Raw genomic sequence first — 15,085 nt, 5'->3', positions numbered from 1 at the left:
CACAAAGACATCATCAATGTTGTAGCTCAATCCGGACATCAAGTCTTATTAATCGTTAGAAGATTCGAAAGGGGAATCTAGATTGAATATTTTTTTTAAAATGTATTTTGTAGCGTAGAGTAGTCAATCTTGCGGCTCAACTTTAGTTAATGAACCACAAGAAGTCGTCAAAAAACTCGAGAGGAGAATTTAGATCAATCATTCAAGAAAGAGCGCCACTACAAGAGTTGAATTACCGATCTCGCAACTCAATTTGAGTCACCCAGTCACAAAGACATAGAGACACCAAGCAAGAATCGTTACGTAAAATTCCAAAGAAAATACAAGCATAGTCTGAAAGGGTATAGTGAAAACCTAAAAGGACGCTATGAGTAAAAGAATCAGACTATGGCAAGATCAAAACCACTAGCACGATGAAAACTCGAAATGGCATCGATGTACAAAACTTTGAAAATTGGGTCTGGTGAAAACCATAACTGACACTAGGGGCAATAAAGGAAAAATAATAACAACAAAAAAATATATATAAAAAAAACAAAAACTCCTCGTCCGCAAGAGTATAAACTGTGAACGGTAAAATCTTTTCAAAAATCCTGAGACCTGAACAGATAATAGTCTTTCAATACCAAGGCACTAGGGATGACTTTAAAAGAACTAAAAGAGCAATTGACGCTTGTATCCCATATGGTTGGCAAAAACACCGAAATCGTCACAACCAAAAATTCTGTAAACTTTGAATTTATCGTATTCATTTGATAAAGATATTTCATAAAATTTTAAAAAAAACTACCATTTTGGCCAATGACGATAAATCTACGACTTATTAACCAAAACTTCGTATTTTCAAGAATAATAGATGTACCTGAGGTTGAGTAAGTATAAAACATATTTTTTTTTGCATTAAATCTTTTTATGTTTTGTATACATTCAAGTAATAACAAGAAAATACAAAAAAAATAGGAATACAACACACAGTCTGTTAAAAATCATTGTAAGAAAGGAAAAAGGAGTCAAAGTGCTCCTCCAAAGTATGGATCCGGGCAACTTGGCTAATCATCACTCTTTCAGCATTTGACGCATCACGACTTACCAAATATGCTACAAAATCATCAAAATGAGGACTCTAGACAAGCCTATCTCTCAACTCAACAACTTCATCGCTATCATTGGATCTTAAAAGTGCAAGCTCGGATGTCAATCGAGCAATCTCTTTCTGCATATTCTTTTTATATTTGAGCCAAACAGCCTGAATTCGACGATAATCAGCTTGGGTCTCCTCCATTCAATCTTGATAATCGAAAAAGAATAAAACATTGAGATGGGCTCGAGGTATTACCAGTACTGATTGCCTCCCTGAGATGAGATCACGAATCTAATGCAAATACGACTGGAATAGGTATGCTGCAAAGATGGTCGACTCAAAACCCCAACTCAACTATATTCTTTCACGAGTCGACTTAGAAATGCAGAGGTTAAAGGACCAACCAACTCACTAAAATTCTCAAGAATGAGCACACACTAATCATAGTCAAATTGCTAAATAACCCAAAGTGGTACATAGTGAGTCACCCCATGAAGACCAATCAAGACAAGGAAACGAACCCCATCAAATGCAATCACGAAAGACCCCCGAGGTTGGAATGCACCAACCCATCTCACTGCCTCATCATCAAGGTTGCAAACAAAGACGTACCATCCCTTTTTACCGCAAGAGATCAAGGGGGCAACTAGTCTCGACGTCATAAGCACGAGGTCGACATTGACCCAGAACGGACGATTAATGGCTTTAGTCGAATCCAAATGATCCATGAACCAAAGCTAAAAAAAAAGAAGTCTTCTAATCGCTTGAAAACTAGTAAATTTAAATTATAAATTTAAGCTGAGTTTGGAATTTACTTACAGGAGTGGAGTGCATCCTCGTAAAATCTGATCATGATCGGACGAACGAGCTATGAGAGATTGGAACATCTCACTCAAAAGCATGGGGGCCAACCAACATCCCTCATGGACTTGTTGTATCACGTGAATGAAAGAGAGGTCCATGAGGTTTTCGCTACCCGAAAATAAGAGTTGACTCACCACCATCAAAATGGGGTATTAAAATGAACCAACGGCCTCGAGGGATCAATAAGACACTCAATCAAGAAAGATCTAGACATTGTATTCAAAATCGATATGTTCTTCAAAAACTTACAATTATCCCCAAGAAGTTGGAAGCCTCGTCTCAATAACCATCGTGCAAAGGCGGAACAACAACCACACCCAACATCTAGAGGCGTAGTAACATTTCAAGCTCCTTAATGATGGGAGTCATCTCGTGTTTCCCAAAATGGAAAAAGTTGAGTTCGAGAACCCAATACCCTAACATAGCCTCAATCAAGCTCCATTGTAATGGAACCTTAGGCAAAAAGAGGGTGAACCCCAACTTGTTCAAACCCCACTAAACCTGCTCATTATTATCCATACCCTCTATCCAACTATGCAAGAAGGGATCAACAATGCCATACCTTTTCAAGTTAGGAAGAGTGGGAAGCACCTCCATGGAGCTTGAGAAGAAGCCTTGGGGAAGAAAGAAAGTAAAAGTCTACACAAAATATGGAAAAGGAGTAAAAATCATTAAAGTGGAGTATTAGAGCAAAACTAATGTTGAAATAGGCTTTGAAGGAAAACGAGTCATACTGATCTGTGGTCCAAACACAGACAAAATCAAAATTGACCTATATGTGCTCAAAGCACGGATGAAATCAAAGTTGACTTATTTGTGCTTTAAGAACGGACGAAATCCCAATTGACTTTTCCGTGTTGGGAGCACAAATAGAAGTTCAACAAGGCTGTCCGTGTTTGAAGCACGAACCAAAACATTTTAAAACCTTGGGAGCCTGAATTATCTGACTCCCTTTGAATCCAAAGCACTGCAACAATCGTCTCACATCCTGAGTTCTCGAAATCACATGGAAAATAACCAGGGCTATCTCATACTTGATAAATTCAAAAAAAACATTTAAGAGTCCTCGAAATGTGATAATTATACCGGGAGTGCGAAACTGGATTTTTTGAATACCACTATGATCATGTTGCTCGAATTTAGGCTTTTCAAATCCCGGACACTCACATTGCACTACACTAAGTCTATTGGACCCATAATCCCTACCCATACAAGTTACTCACCATCGGGCCCTTGGGCCCCCAAATGATTCACAGCACGCAAGAGTACTCTCAAGGGGTCCTTCAGACCCTAATCGCCCCTTCTACCCATCTGCAGGTACAAGAATACTCGTCGGGCCTATGAAGTCCCTCATGGTCGATATCACTCTATGGAAGCCTGTTGAGACTTAAATCATTCACATACATAATCATAATAATACAATAACACTAAGAAACGATAAGAAGGATATGCATATATATATATATATACAAAATTTTGAAATGTTTACATAATATGTCTAAAGCCAATACAAGGGGTCTAATAAATGTTTTACAAGGTACATCAAAAAATCAAATTGATGGGGGTTTAATATCATCCCAGGCACTCTAAGTCTCCACGATCACTTCAGAAGAAGATCAAGCTACTGCGCTAGAGTCAGACACCTTGGAAGAAAGTAGACCATGCATCCGCAGTCGTCCCTCGGAATCTATGAGGAAAAGCTTAGCATCCTGGGCAGCATCCTACTTTGTAGTCCCCACAAGATCAACACCCGAGATAGAGGTTCCGATAGTGGAAAAGACTTGAAAGGAAAAAAAAACATAACAAGTTGAGCACAGGCAAATATATATGCAATTTATGGAAATAAACAACAAAAATGCATGTTCTTACCCGAGGAGGCGTTGAAAGACGAGTAGAGGTGCTCGTTCCATTCCGACGTCGATGATAGTCCTAAAAAGATCACGAGAGAACCAATCAAAATAGAAGAAAAATAAGCTACAATATACACAAGAATGAGAAAGAAAACAACATACCATCTCAGCCTGAAAACGAGACTCCCCCATGGCCATCTCCAACTCCACCTCCTGGATATGGGCTGCCTGCGCCTTGATGTAAGCAACCTGCTTCTCTATACAGGCCGCCTACTCCTCCACCCCGACCCGAGAAGCCTTCTAATGATTCTCCATCTCTATAACCCTCGCCGCTTGTGCCTCAATAACGTCGTAATCCTCTCGAAAGCGACGAAGATCATTGGCCTGAAATAAAAAATACAAACCCAATGAGAATGATAATAGCTAGAAAATCCTAAAGAAAAGTGACAAGACAAAATTCATACAGTGACAACATGCTCCTGGATCAAGACCCTCCAATCTCGGTGATCCCGACCCAGGCAATGACACCAAGCATAATGCATCCAATGGACGTCTCTCTGAACCAGGCCTGAAAGTCACCACCCCTCACCAAGCCAACAACATCTACACCCCTCACTTGGGCTAGATACTCATCCACCATCATAGTCCCAGAGATTGGCTTAGGTGGAGCGATAGGGATATAGAGGCTCCCATCGTGCTAGAAAAATAAATGTTCCCCTAGGTAGAATTTGTAACGCTTCTTTCCAATGAAGTAGGGGTAGCACTATCATCAGGTGTTACGTCGATAGGCGTTCATCACTTCATGCTTCCTGCTAACTGTGCAAGGAAGATCTCGAAGTGTGATGGAGAATATTTGTAAAAGAAAAATCAGACAACTAGCACAAATAACTTGTAGCTAAAACATGGAAAAAGGGTTAGAGCACTCACGTCTCAAAGACGACACCTGCTAATGTGGGCCTAGGTACTCGAGGGTTGCTCCTGATTGGCCTAGCATCCCAAGTAGCCTAGAAAGCACCCAAAGGAGTCGTGTAGGAAGGTAAAATTGGAAGTAGAAATATAATAAAAAATTTTTGAAAATGGGGTAAAGTGTTAAACAAGGAATGCAGTTGAAGTCTATTTACCTCAATAAACTGGCAGAAGAAATGGGTGGAGATCCTAGCTCCACAGGGCACAGTAATCCCTTCTAACACTCGATCCATGCCCACGAGGATAGTGTCGTAGATCAAGCTCCCCCAATCAAAGTCTCCAATATGGTCAAAGTCATGCATCATCGAAAGGAAGGTAGGAGAGACTAAAAAATCATCCTCAAGGAAGAAGCAACTACCAAGGAGGAGAAGAAAGTAGATGCATAAAACAATGTCGAAATCTTTATCACCAAAACGGGTTGCTCTTTCTTTTTCTATAAGTATGAGGAGCCTTGTCCTCTCCCTTAATCAACAGCAACCCCATTAAGACCTTAGTGCTAAAACGTCCCATCTTCCCTATCATAGAGGCAAAAACTCTAGCAATTCCCAACAACTTTCCCACATCCTGTACTGTTACCATAGACAAAGGCAAGGGCTCTCTATCCATAGATACTAGTAATCGCCACAAAATCAGAAGACTTGATGCCTATCTCCACCCTTGGAATATGGAAAGTGTGTGTCGCCAAGAACCATCACTCGATCATGGCCAATAATAATGGATGATCGGCCTTGAGAGTAGGAATATGTAGGAAGGCACCGAACTATGTCCGAATGTCGTCAAAAAATAAAATAGTCGTGGACAAGAATGCGCTCTATCGACCCTTAAAGCTAGCCGAAGGATAGGGGGTAGGGATGTCCCAATGCACCAACATCGATATGTGCCTACCCAATCCACGTAGAAGAGAGGTATCGGGGACCCTCTCACTTCATTCCTCAAGAATCTCGACCCTAGGAGCCTCCCGATCAACTCTGCCTAAGCCAATGGCCCTATCTGCTTGGCCCTTACCACCATTGCTGCCTAGCTTACTACCAACACGGCCACTACCACTGCCTATACAGGTCCTCAACTGGACTACTTCGGGGGGCACTCACCTCGTCAACCCAACTACCAAAAGAAGAACCAGCCTTTGAAGAAGAATCGAGCCTCCACAAAGGTCGACCTGGCCTATCCAACTCGATCGCCACGCTAAACCCCAAAGAAAAATGAGTCTTGGTCATGGGTATGGCCTCCTCCTCTTCGTCAGAAGAATGTCGTGCCACTCTAGTTTTCCTCTTTCTACCCATCTGCAAGCAACCAGTTTGTTGAATTAACAGTGAAAAACCTCTTGATTGTTTATTTCAATGTAACCTAACAAAAACCAACCATCCTTATCCACCTACCCAAACCTACCCGTTTCGAACCATGCTTAAGCTAGCCAAGCGGACCTATAGTCCAAACCCAAGAAAACCAAACCACTCAACCTGATTACAAACCCATTTACCCACCCACTCAACCTACTTATCCAAAAGTCAAAACAACATCAATTTGTCTACCTAAACCTACCCATTTGGTCAAATCCCAAACCCCTCAACCATCCTAACTCACCAAAATCCTCAAACCTCATCAGTCAATCATTTGCCCCTTTACTAACCTAAAAATCGTTCAAACCCTCATCCTAATCAACACGATTCCCCTCCCTAATCAAACCCCTCTACAACTCAATGCCCATCACACCACACATACCCATGAGCCTTAATGTAAGCATAAGAAACAAGAAGAAAGTTTGAAGCACTAAAGCACGGTAGAAGCATAATAAGGTACAAAAGCAAGCATCGAACGAAAAAGTATAAAAGGCACCCACAATGCTCGGTAAGTCAAGACAATGACCACCTCAACCAAACTAAAACCAGTTCCTGAATCCTAAAACACCATTTGAAATAAACCCAAACCCCAAAAATCCTACCCCTCAATCCACATCATTCGCCACCTACAAAAATCCTCCCTCAAAATCTCACCTATCCATTAATTCAAATGCCTTCGCTAATGTCTTCACCAATAGCATCACCCCAACCAATCATCCATCACAACCTGTAGACACCTCATTTTCATATTTGCCTAATTAATCAACTCGTCAACCCGATCGCAACGGTTCCCTATGATGGATGTTTATTCCAATGCTTTATTTGTTACTAGATATGTTTCAAAAATTCGGATGAGGTATCTCGAACTGACAAAACTATAGAAACCACACTACGCTAGGAAAATATAATCCCAAAAGCTTAGAAATCATCATTTTTCAGATAAAAAGAAATTTCACGATAAAAATCACTAAAAATGACTAAATTACCAAAATACCCCTAATCTCAAAACATCCCTAGATCTTACGTTACGTTTAGGAAAACCCATTCAAACACATAAAACAACAATTCAAAACCAAATAAACCATTTTGCCAATTTCATATAATTTGACAAAATTACGAAAATGCCCTCATAAAGTTCACGATCATTTCGTACAAAATTTTTCATAAATGACACAAACCAATATTCCCATTGAATTCCTTACGAAAAACCGATTCCAAAACATCCTGGAACATTGAAAAATGACTTAAAACACAAAAAGTCTTCTCCGAGGGTAAAATGGTGATTTTATAATTTTAATAATTAAAAATTCTGAAATTAATAAATAAAACATTAAATAATGTAAAGTGAAATATTAATAAAATTAATTTAAAAATTTGAACCGAAAAATCGATCAATCAGGCAGAATTGTTGATGGTTGCCAAGATATGTATTCAAGGACCCCTCCATCTGGGGGCCCAAAAAATTAAAGATATAATAAAAGAGGGTTCTCCAAAAATTAAAGTCAATCCTAAAGTCAATCAAGTAAGACTAAAGTCAAGATCTTAAAGTCAATCAAGAAAGACTAAAGTCATGATATTAAAAGTCAACTAAGAAAGACTAAAGTCAAAGTATTAAAGTCAATCTTATAAGATTAAAGTCAAAACCCTAATCTAAACTAATAAAGTCAATCTCATAAGACTAAAGTCAAAACCCTAATTAAACTCCTAATCAAGTCAATCTCATAAAACTAAAGTCAAAACCCTAATAAGACTAAGTCAATCTCATAAGACTAAAGTCAAAACCTTATAGGCCTAAAATGAACGGAGCAGTTGAAGCTGCCAACAAGAATATCAAAAGAATCATCGAGAAAATGGCAGTCACTTACAAGGATAGGCACGACATGTTGCCTTTCGCCCTTCATGCTTACCGGACTTCATTTCGAACCTCAACTGGGGCAATTCCGTATTCATTGGTATATGGAATGGAAGCAGTCTTACCCGTCGAAGTTGAGATTCCCTCCCTCCGGATCTTAAAAGAAGCAGAGTTGGATTAAACAGAATGGGTTCAAGCTCGGTTTGATCAATTAAATCTGATTGAATAGAAGTGCCTTGCAGCCATTTTCCATGGACAGATCTATCAGAGACGAATCGCACGGGCTTACAACAAGAAAGTCAAACCCCGAAATTTCTCACCAGGAGACCTTGTCTTGAAAAAGATTTTACCGATACAAGAAGATGCTAGGGGAAAGTTCAGACCAAACTACGAGGGACCATTCATTGTGCAGAAGGTGATGACGGGAGGAGCTTTGATCCTTACAGAGATGGATGGACAAGTCTTCCCTCAACCGATCAATGCTGACACCGTTAAGAAGTACTACGCCTAAGACCTGATCCTGAGATGAAGAAAGGCCATCTTTGCTATCTTGAAAACAACTATTTAACCCTAGTCAACCCCTTTGAGCCATCACGTTCATTTCTTAACCTAAGATTGGGGCAAGTCAATGCTTAAAAAAAAAAAAAAGGAAAATCAGAAAGTCAAAGCATCAAGTTACTCTTGGCCCGCATGAGGATAAACTGTGAACGGCTAAAATATAAAAAAATCAAAAAATTCAAAAAAATCGGACACTTGATCTGAGCTCGACCCAAATCTCCAGCCTAAATAAGTTCGAGAGACGCTGGGAGGAGACATAGATCACCTTTTCGAAACAAAAACAGACGAACCCCATGTCTAGCCCACTTTAGATGAACTAAGACCCAGACCTTAACCTATTTTGTACCTTTCCACTACACTTAGCTTCAGCCAACACTTCGTCCCACCAAAAGTCCTTTCGGATCGGGGAATGTTCTAAGGCATCATAACGATGGTGGCAGCATCAATGATCGTGCGACTTGGTCCGGACCCCAAAGTCTTGTTAGTCGATTCGAGAGGGGAGTCTAGGTCCGATATTCAAAAAAAAAATAGAGTACTCGAAGTGTAGAGTAATCGATCTCGCAGCTCAACTTGAGTTGCCGAGCCACGAACAGTCGTCAGCAAACTCGAGAGGGGAATCTAGATCTGTTACTCAAGAAAGAGTGCCACTACAAGAGTAGAGTCGTCGATCTCGCAGCTCAACTTGAGTCACCAAGCCACAAAGACACAGAGGCTCCAAACAAGATAATGGAGATCGAGTTGCTGTTTCCAAGTCTTCTCAAGAACCATTGCAAGGAATTGGCGGTCCGATGACTAGGGCAATGACAAAACGGATGGAAGAGGCATTGCAAGGCTTGATTGTGGAAGTTCAATACAAAGAGGCCATTCTAGAAGATTCTAAGGCTAACTTCGGAGATATCAAAGTTTCATCAAGGATGGTCAACTATCTTTTTATGCAAAAGGTCAATTTGGAAGATCAATTTGAATACAAGGGTTAATTGGGAATTTGTATGTTCTAATTGTCCTTAGTTTGAATTCTTTATTTCCTAAGGACTAATTAGATTTTCTTTATTTTTCAAGGACTAATTGATCTAATTTGTCCATAAAAGGGCACCTCATTTTGTAATTGGGACACAATTGATAATTTACATCTTATGAGATTTTGAAGTTTATTCAAAGAAACTTTAGTTTTGTTTCATGTTTTCTTTATGGGTTCTTTATGAGTTCTTTATGAGTTTTCATTCGAGTTCTTGAAGAAAAGACATGACTCTTCGACTTATCAAGGAAGTGATCAATCCTTGTGGTGTCATTAGATTGAGGTTTCAAGGACTTAGTTTCCTTGGGGTTTTAGTCCGATCAACATTTTGAATTTGTTTTAAAACAATCTAGAACGTTCGAAGCCTTCGAATAAAAGGGTTCTTAGAAGAGATCATCAAGAGAAGGTCTTAATCCAAGAAGGTTCACATCATTTGGTATCAGAGCATCAAGATTGCTGGAAAATACATCAAGATTGAAGTAATCCTTCGAAGATTTGGTTCGGGTGACATTCGAATTGGAGATCAAACTTGGTATATCTTGCTTCCCAACAAAATTCATAGCAATTCAAAGCCAATGATGGCTAGAAACCAGGTTTTTTTTTTTTTTTTTTTTAAAACATCTTGATCCGTTCTTGTTGGAAACCATGAACATTCATTGAATTTCGTAGTTGTTCTTACATAGTTTGTTGTAAATTTTGCATTTTTTTCTTTGCAGTATTTTTCTTTGTGAGTTCTGAAATTTTTTCTTGCTGAAATTATAAATTGTGATCGATCATCAACAATCAATCGAAGATATATAATCTACATGATCATCTATGTTTCTAAAAGAATTCAAATTTTAATTTCGTGTGCAAGTTGAATTTTAATTTCGTGTGCAAATTGGATTGTTCTTGCTGAAAAAAAAAAAAATCTTTCATTCTTGTCTTTAATGTTCTTTCGTTGAACAACAAATAGTTAATGTTCTTCATGCTGATTGGTATTTGCTATTGATGTTGTTTCTATCCACGCCAATCGCAGAAACCACAGCAGCCTTGCTGAATCTTGTTTGAAATTTGTTTGAACGTTGTTGATAACCATCTGCTCTCATTTGTTGTTGTTCTTTAATGGTCTTACGACAAAACACCTCCAACGAACAACTACTGTTGCTGTTCTTTAAGATCTTCATAGTTTTACAACATTATCTTGCTGAAATTACAGCAAGTGTGTTACAGCCATTCCGCCATTAAAGAAGAACCAAGAATCATTAATGTTGCTGTAACTAACTCTTACAAACCAAAAAAAAAAACGATGTGTTGGAATTCAGCAACACATTACATGATATAAATCATAAGTCTGTTCTTGCTGAATTCATCGTCAACCTTGACCATTTGCTGAATTCATCGTCAACCTTGACCATTTGCTGAATTCATCGTCAACCTTGACCATTTGCTGAATTCATCGTCAACCTTGACCATTACAGAACGTTCTTTAATTTGGGTGATAGATCTGTTCTTGCTGAATTCATCGTCATAAATCTGTTCTTACTGAATTCATCGTCATAAATCTGTTCTTGTTGAATTCATCGTCAACTTTGACCATTACAGAACGTTCTTTCAAAGAATTGATCTCTTACATGTTCACGAACAAGCATTTATTACTGTTCCTTAATGTTCTTTAATGTTCTTTAGCTGCATTTTTGATTTCATCGAATTTTGACGATTGATGTAGGAAATAACCTGCTGGAATTTTGATGTTTAGGCAGTAACTTGTTGTTGCTGTATGTGTTGTTCATCAGACTTTTATGATTAAAAAAAAAAAAAAAAACACCAAAGAACGTGGTAGTTGATTGGATCACGGATTCCATCGTCAAGTTACTGTTTTGAGGACTGTCATTGTTAGTTTTTGAGCTTATTATTTGCTGTTGATTCAGATTTAAAAAAAAAAAAAAAGGAAATGGCTATTCGCTGTTTGTAGTTGCAGAAAATTGATAAATTGGAGCTGTTAACTTCAAACGGCCATAACTTTTGATCCGGATATCGGAACGACTATTAGTGCATATCAAATCGAAGCTCTTTTCGAGATCTATAAGTTGAACAGGCATAGCCTCGTTCCACACCGTTTCGACCTTCAATTCCATCATTTTCATCACTTTCCGGGACTTACAAGATTGTTGCATATTTTTTTTTTTCGTTTATTTTAACTTACAGGGTTTCAACCATGAGTAAGGAAGGGGGAGAACCACATGAGACCGACTTAAAATTATTCATCAAGGCCGTTCATGATCAATTTAAATTGTTGAATTCAAGGTTGGACAATATGGAATCCTCTAATGAATCTAAACCATATCGAAGACATGAGTTCGACGGAGAAGACGATATTCATTCCGAAGCGGAGAGAGTACATTATCGACGGGATAAGAAAGTAGATTTCAAAGAAGATAATAATTTGGGTAGCATAAAGATGACGATTCCGACCTTTCACGGAAAGAATGATCCTGAATTATATTTGGAGTGGGAAAGAAAAGTTGAACACGTTTTTGATTGTCATAATTATTCCGAGGATAAAAAAATAAAGCTAGCCGCAGTGGAATTTACAAACTATGCCAGTATATGGTGGGATCAATTGGTGATCAATAGGCGTAGAAATGGTGAGAGACCTATTCGATCATGGGATGAGATGAAGTCAGTGATGCGTAAAAGATTTATTCCTAGCCATTACTATCGAGATTTGTATATTAAATTGCAAGGGTTGGTTCAAGGTTCCATGAGTGTAGAGGATTATTATAAAGAAATGGAGATTGCCATGATTAGAGCAAGCATAGAGGAAGATAGAGAAGCAACCATGGCTAGATTCATTGCCGGATTGAACAAAGAGATTGCTGATGTGGTTGAGTTGCACCATTATGTGGAGATGGAAGAGTTACTGCACAAAGCCATTAAAGTGGAAAAGCAAATCAAGTCTAGAAGGTTCAGATCTGGATCATCTTCTAATAATCCGTGGAGACCAAATTGGAAGGACAACAAAATTCCTTTCAAACCAAAAGAAGACACAAAGTCAAAGCCTTTGGTTTCTATTCCTAAAGATAGACCTGAAACAAAACCTCTTATTAAGTCACGTCAGATTAAGTGTTTTAGGTGCCAAGGGTTTGGACATATTGCTTCTGAATGCCCAAACAAAAGGGTTATGGTTGTATTGGCAAACGGAGACATTGAAAGTGCTAGTTCAAGTGACAACGAGATGCCTCCATTAGAGGATTGTTCTGATGTTGAAGTAGAAGAGCCTGTGCATGGTGATTTACTTGTCACCAGGAGAGCTTTGAGTATACAGCCTAAGGATGAAGGAGATGAGGAGCAACGTGAGCATATTTTTCACACACGATGCCACGTGAAGGATAAAGTCTGTACATTGATTATTGATAGTGGGAGTTGTACCAATGTTGCTAGTACCTTGTTGGTAGAGAAGTTGAATTTGAAATGGCAGAAACATCCTAAACCGTATAAGCTTCAATGGTTGAATGATTGTGGAGAAGTGAAGGTCAACAAGCAAGTTCGGGTTCCTTTCTCAATAGGCAAGTATGTGGATGAGGTTATTTGTGATGTGGCACCGATGCATGCCGGTCATATATTACTCGGTCGACCGTGGCAATTTGATAGGAGAGTGTTGCATGATGGGTATAAAAATCGTTATTCTTTTGTAATGAACAATCGAAAAATTGTATTGGCCCCTCTCAAACCTTTACAAGCTTATGAAGACCAGGTTAGGATAGCAAGTGAGTGCAAAAAGAGAGAGAAACAAAAGTGTGAGCAAAAAGGAGAGCAAAGTGAGCAACCTGGAGAGAAGAATAAAGTACTGAGTGTACTTGCTGACAAATATGATGTTAAAAGTGTAATGATAGCAAGGCCACAAGTTCTAGTTCTTATGTACAAAGATGTTTATTTTTCTACTGACGATCTTAACTCCTCTTTGCCTAGTGTTGTCTTGTCTTTATTACAGGATTTTGAGGATCTTTTCCCCGAGGAGATTCCACATGGTTTACCTCCTTTAAGAGGAATTGAGCACCAAATAGACTTCATACCTGGTTCTGCTATACCAAATAGACCTGCTTATAGAGCTAATCCCGAGGAAACAAAGGAGATACAGAGGCAAGTGGATGAACTGTTGCAGAAGGGATTTGTAAGGGAAAGTCTCAGCCCATGTTCGGTTCCTGTTCTCTTAGTACCAAAGAAAGATGGAACATGGCGCATGTGTGTGGATTGTCGAGCTATTAATAAGATAACGGTAAAATATAGGCATCCTATCCCTAGGTTAGATGATATGTTTGACGAATTGCATGGCTCTCGTTTGTTTTCTAAAATTGATCTAAAGAATGGGTATTATCAAATTCGCATGAAAGAGGGAGATGAATGGAAAACTGCATTTAAAACTAGATATGGGTTGTATGAATGGTTAGTAATGCCCTTCGGTTTAACTAACGCCCCTAGTACATTCATGAGATTAATGAACCATGTTTTGCGTGCTTTCATGGGAAAATTTGTGGTAGTTTACTTTGATGATATTTTAGTCTATAGCAAAAATGTTGATGACCATGTGAAGCATTTGCATGCTGTGTTTAGTGTGTTAAGAGAACATCAATTATATGTTAATCTTAAGAAATGCACATTTTGTATGGAATCTGTTGTGTTTCTTGGATTTGTTGTTAGTTCGCAGGGAATTAGTGTTGATGAGGAAAAGGTAAGGGCAATAAAGGATTGGCCTACACCTAAGAATGCGAACGAGGTAAGAAGTTTCCATGGTTTAGCAAGTTTTTATCGAAGGTTTGTTAAGGATTTTAGTTCTATTGCTGCACCTTTGAATGAACTTGTTAAAAAGAATGTTGTTTTTAATTGGGTTAATGTGCATGATCAGGCTTTCCAAACTTTGAAAGATAAGTTAACTAATGCACCTTTGTTGTGTTTGCCAAACTTTGATAAAGCTTTTGAAATAGAGTGTGATGCATCCGGGATTGGAGTAGGAGCTGTTTTGATGCAGGATTCTAAGCCAATAGCTTATTTTAGTGAAAAGCTAAGTGGGGCAGCATTGAATTATCCTACTTATGACAAAGAGCTTTATGCACTAGTGAGAACTCTTCGAACATGGCAACATTATTTATGGCCAAGGGAATTTATCATTCATTCTGATCATGAGAGCTTAAAATTCCTGAAGACCCAAGGTAAGCTTAATAAAAGACATGCTAAATGGTTGGAGTTTATAGAAACATTTCCTTATGTAATTAAATATAAACGTGGGAAGGAAAATGTTGTGGCCGATGCATTATCAAGAAGGTACGTGTTACTTACTTCATTGCAAACTAAACTACTTGGTTTTGAATTAATTAAAGATTTGTATGCCAATGATTCTGATTTCAGCCAAGTATGGAATGCATGTGCTAAGTGTGCATCTGGTGACTTTTATAGGCATGAAGGATTTCTTTTCAAGAAAGATAAATTATGCGTGCCTAATTGTTCTATTCGTGAATTACTTGTAAGGGAAAGTCATGGGGGAGGTTTAATGGGTCATTTTGGTGTCCTAAAAACTTTAGA

Source organism: Akebia trifoliata, chromosome 6 (genome assembly GCF_017979445.1).
Source record: "Akebia trifoliata isolate Shusen 1 chromosome 6, ASM1797944v1, whole genome shotgun sequence".
In the NCBI taxonomy this organism is placed as follows: Eukaryota; Viridiplantae; Streptophyta; class Magnoliopsida; order Ranunculales; family Lardizabalaceae; genus Akebia; species Akebia trifoliata.
This window is presented reverse-complemented; position numbering follows the sequence as displayed.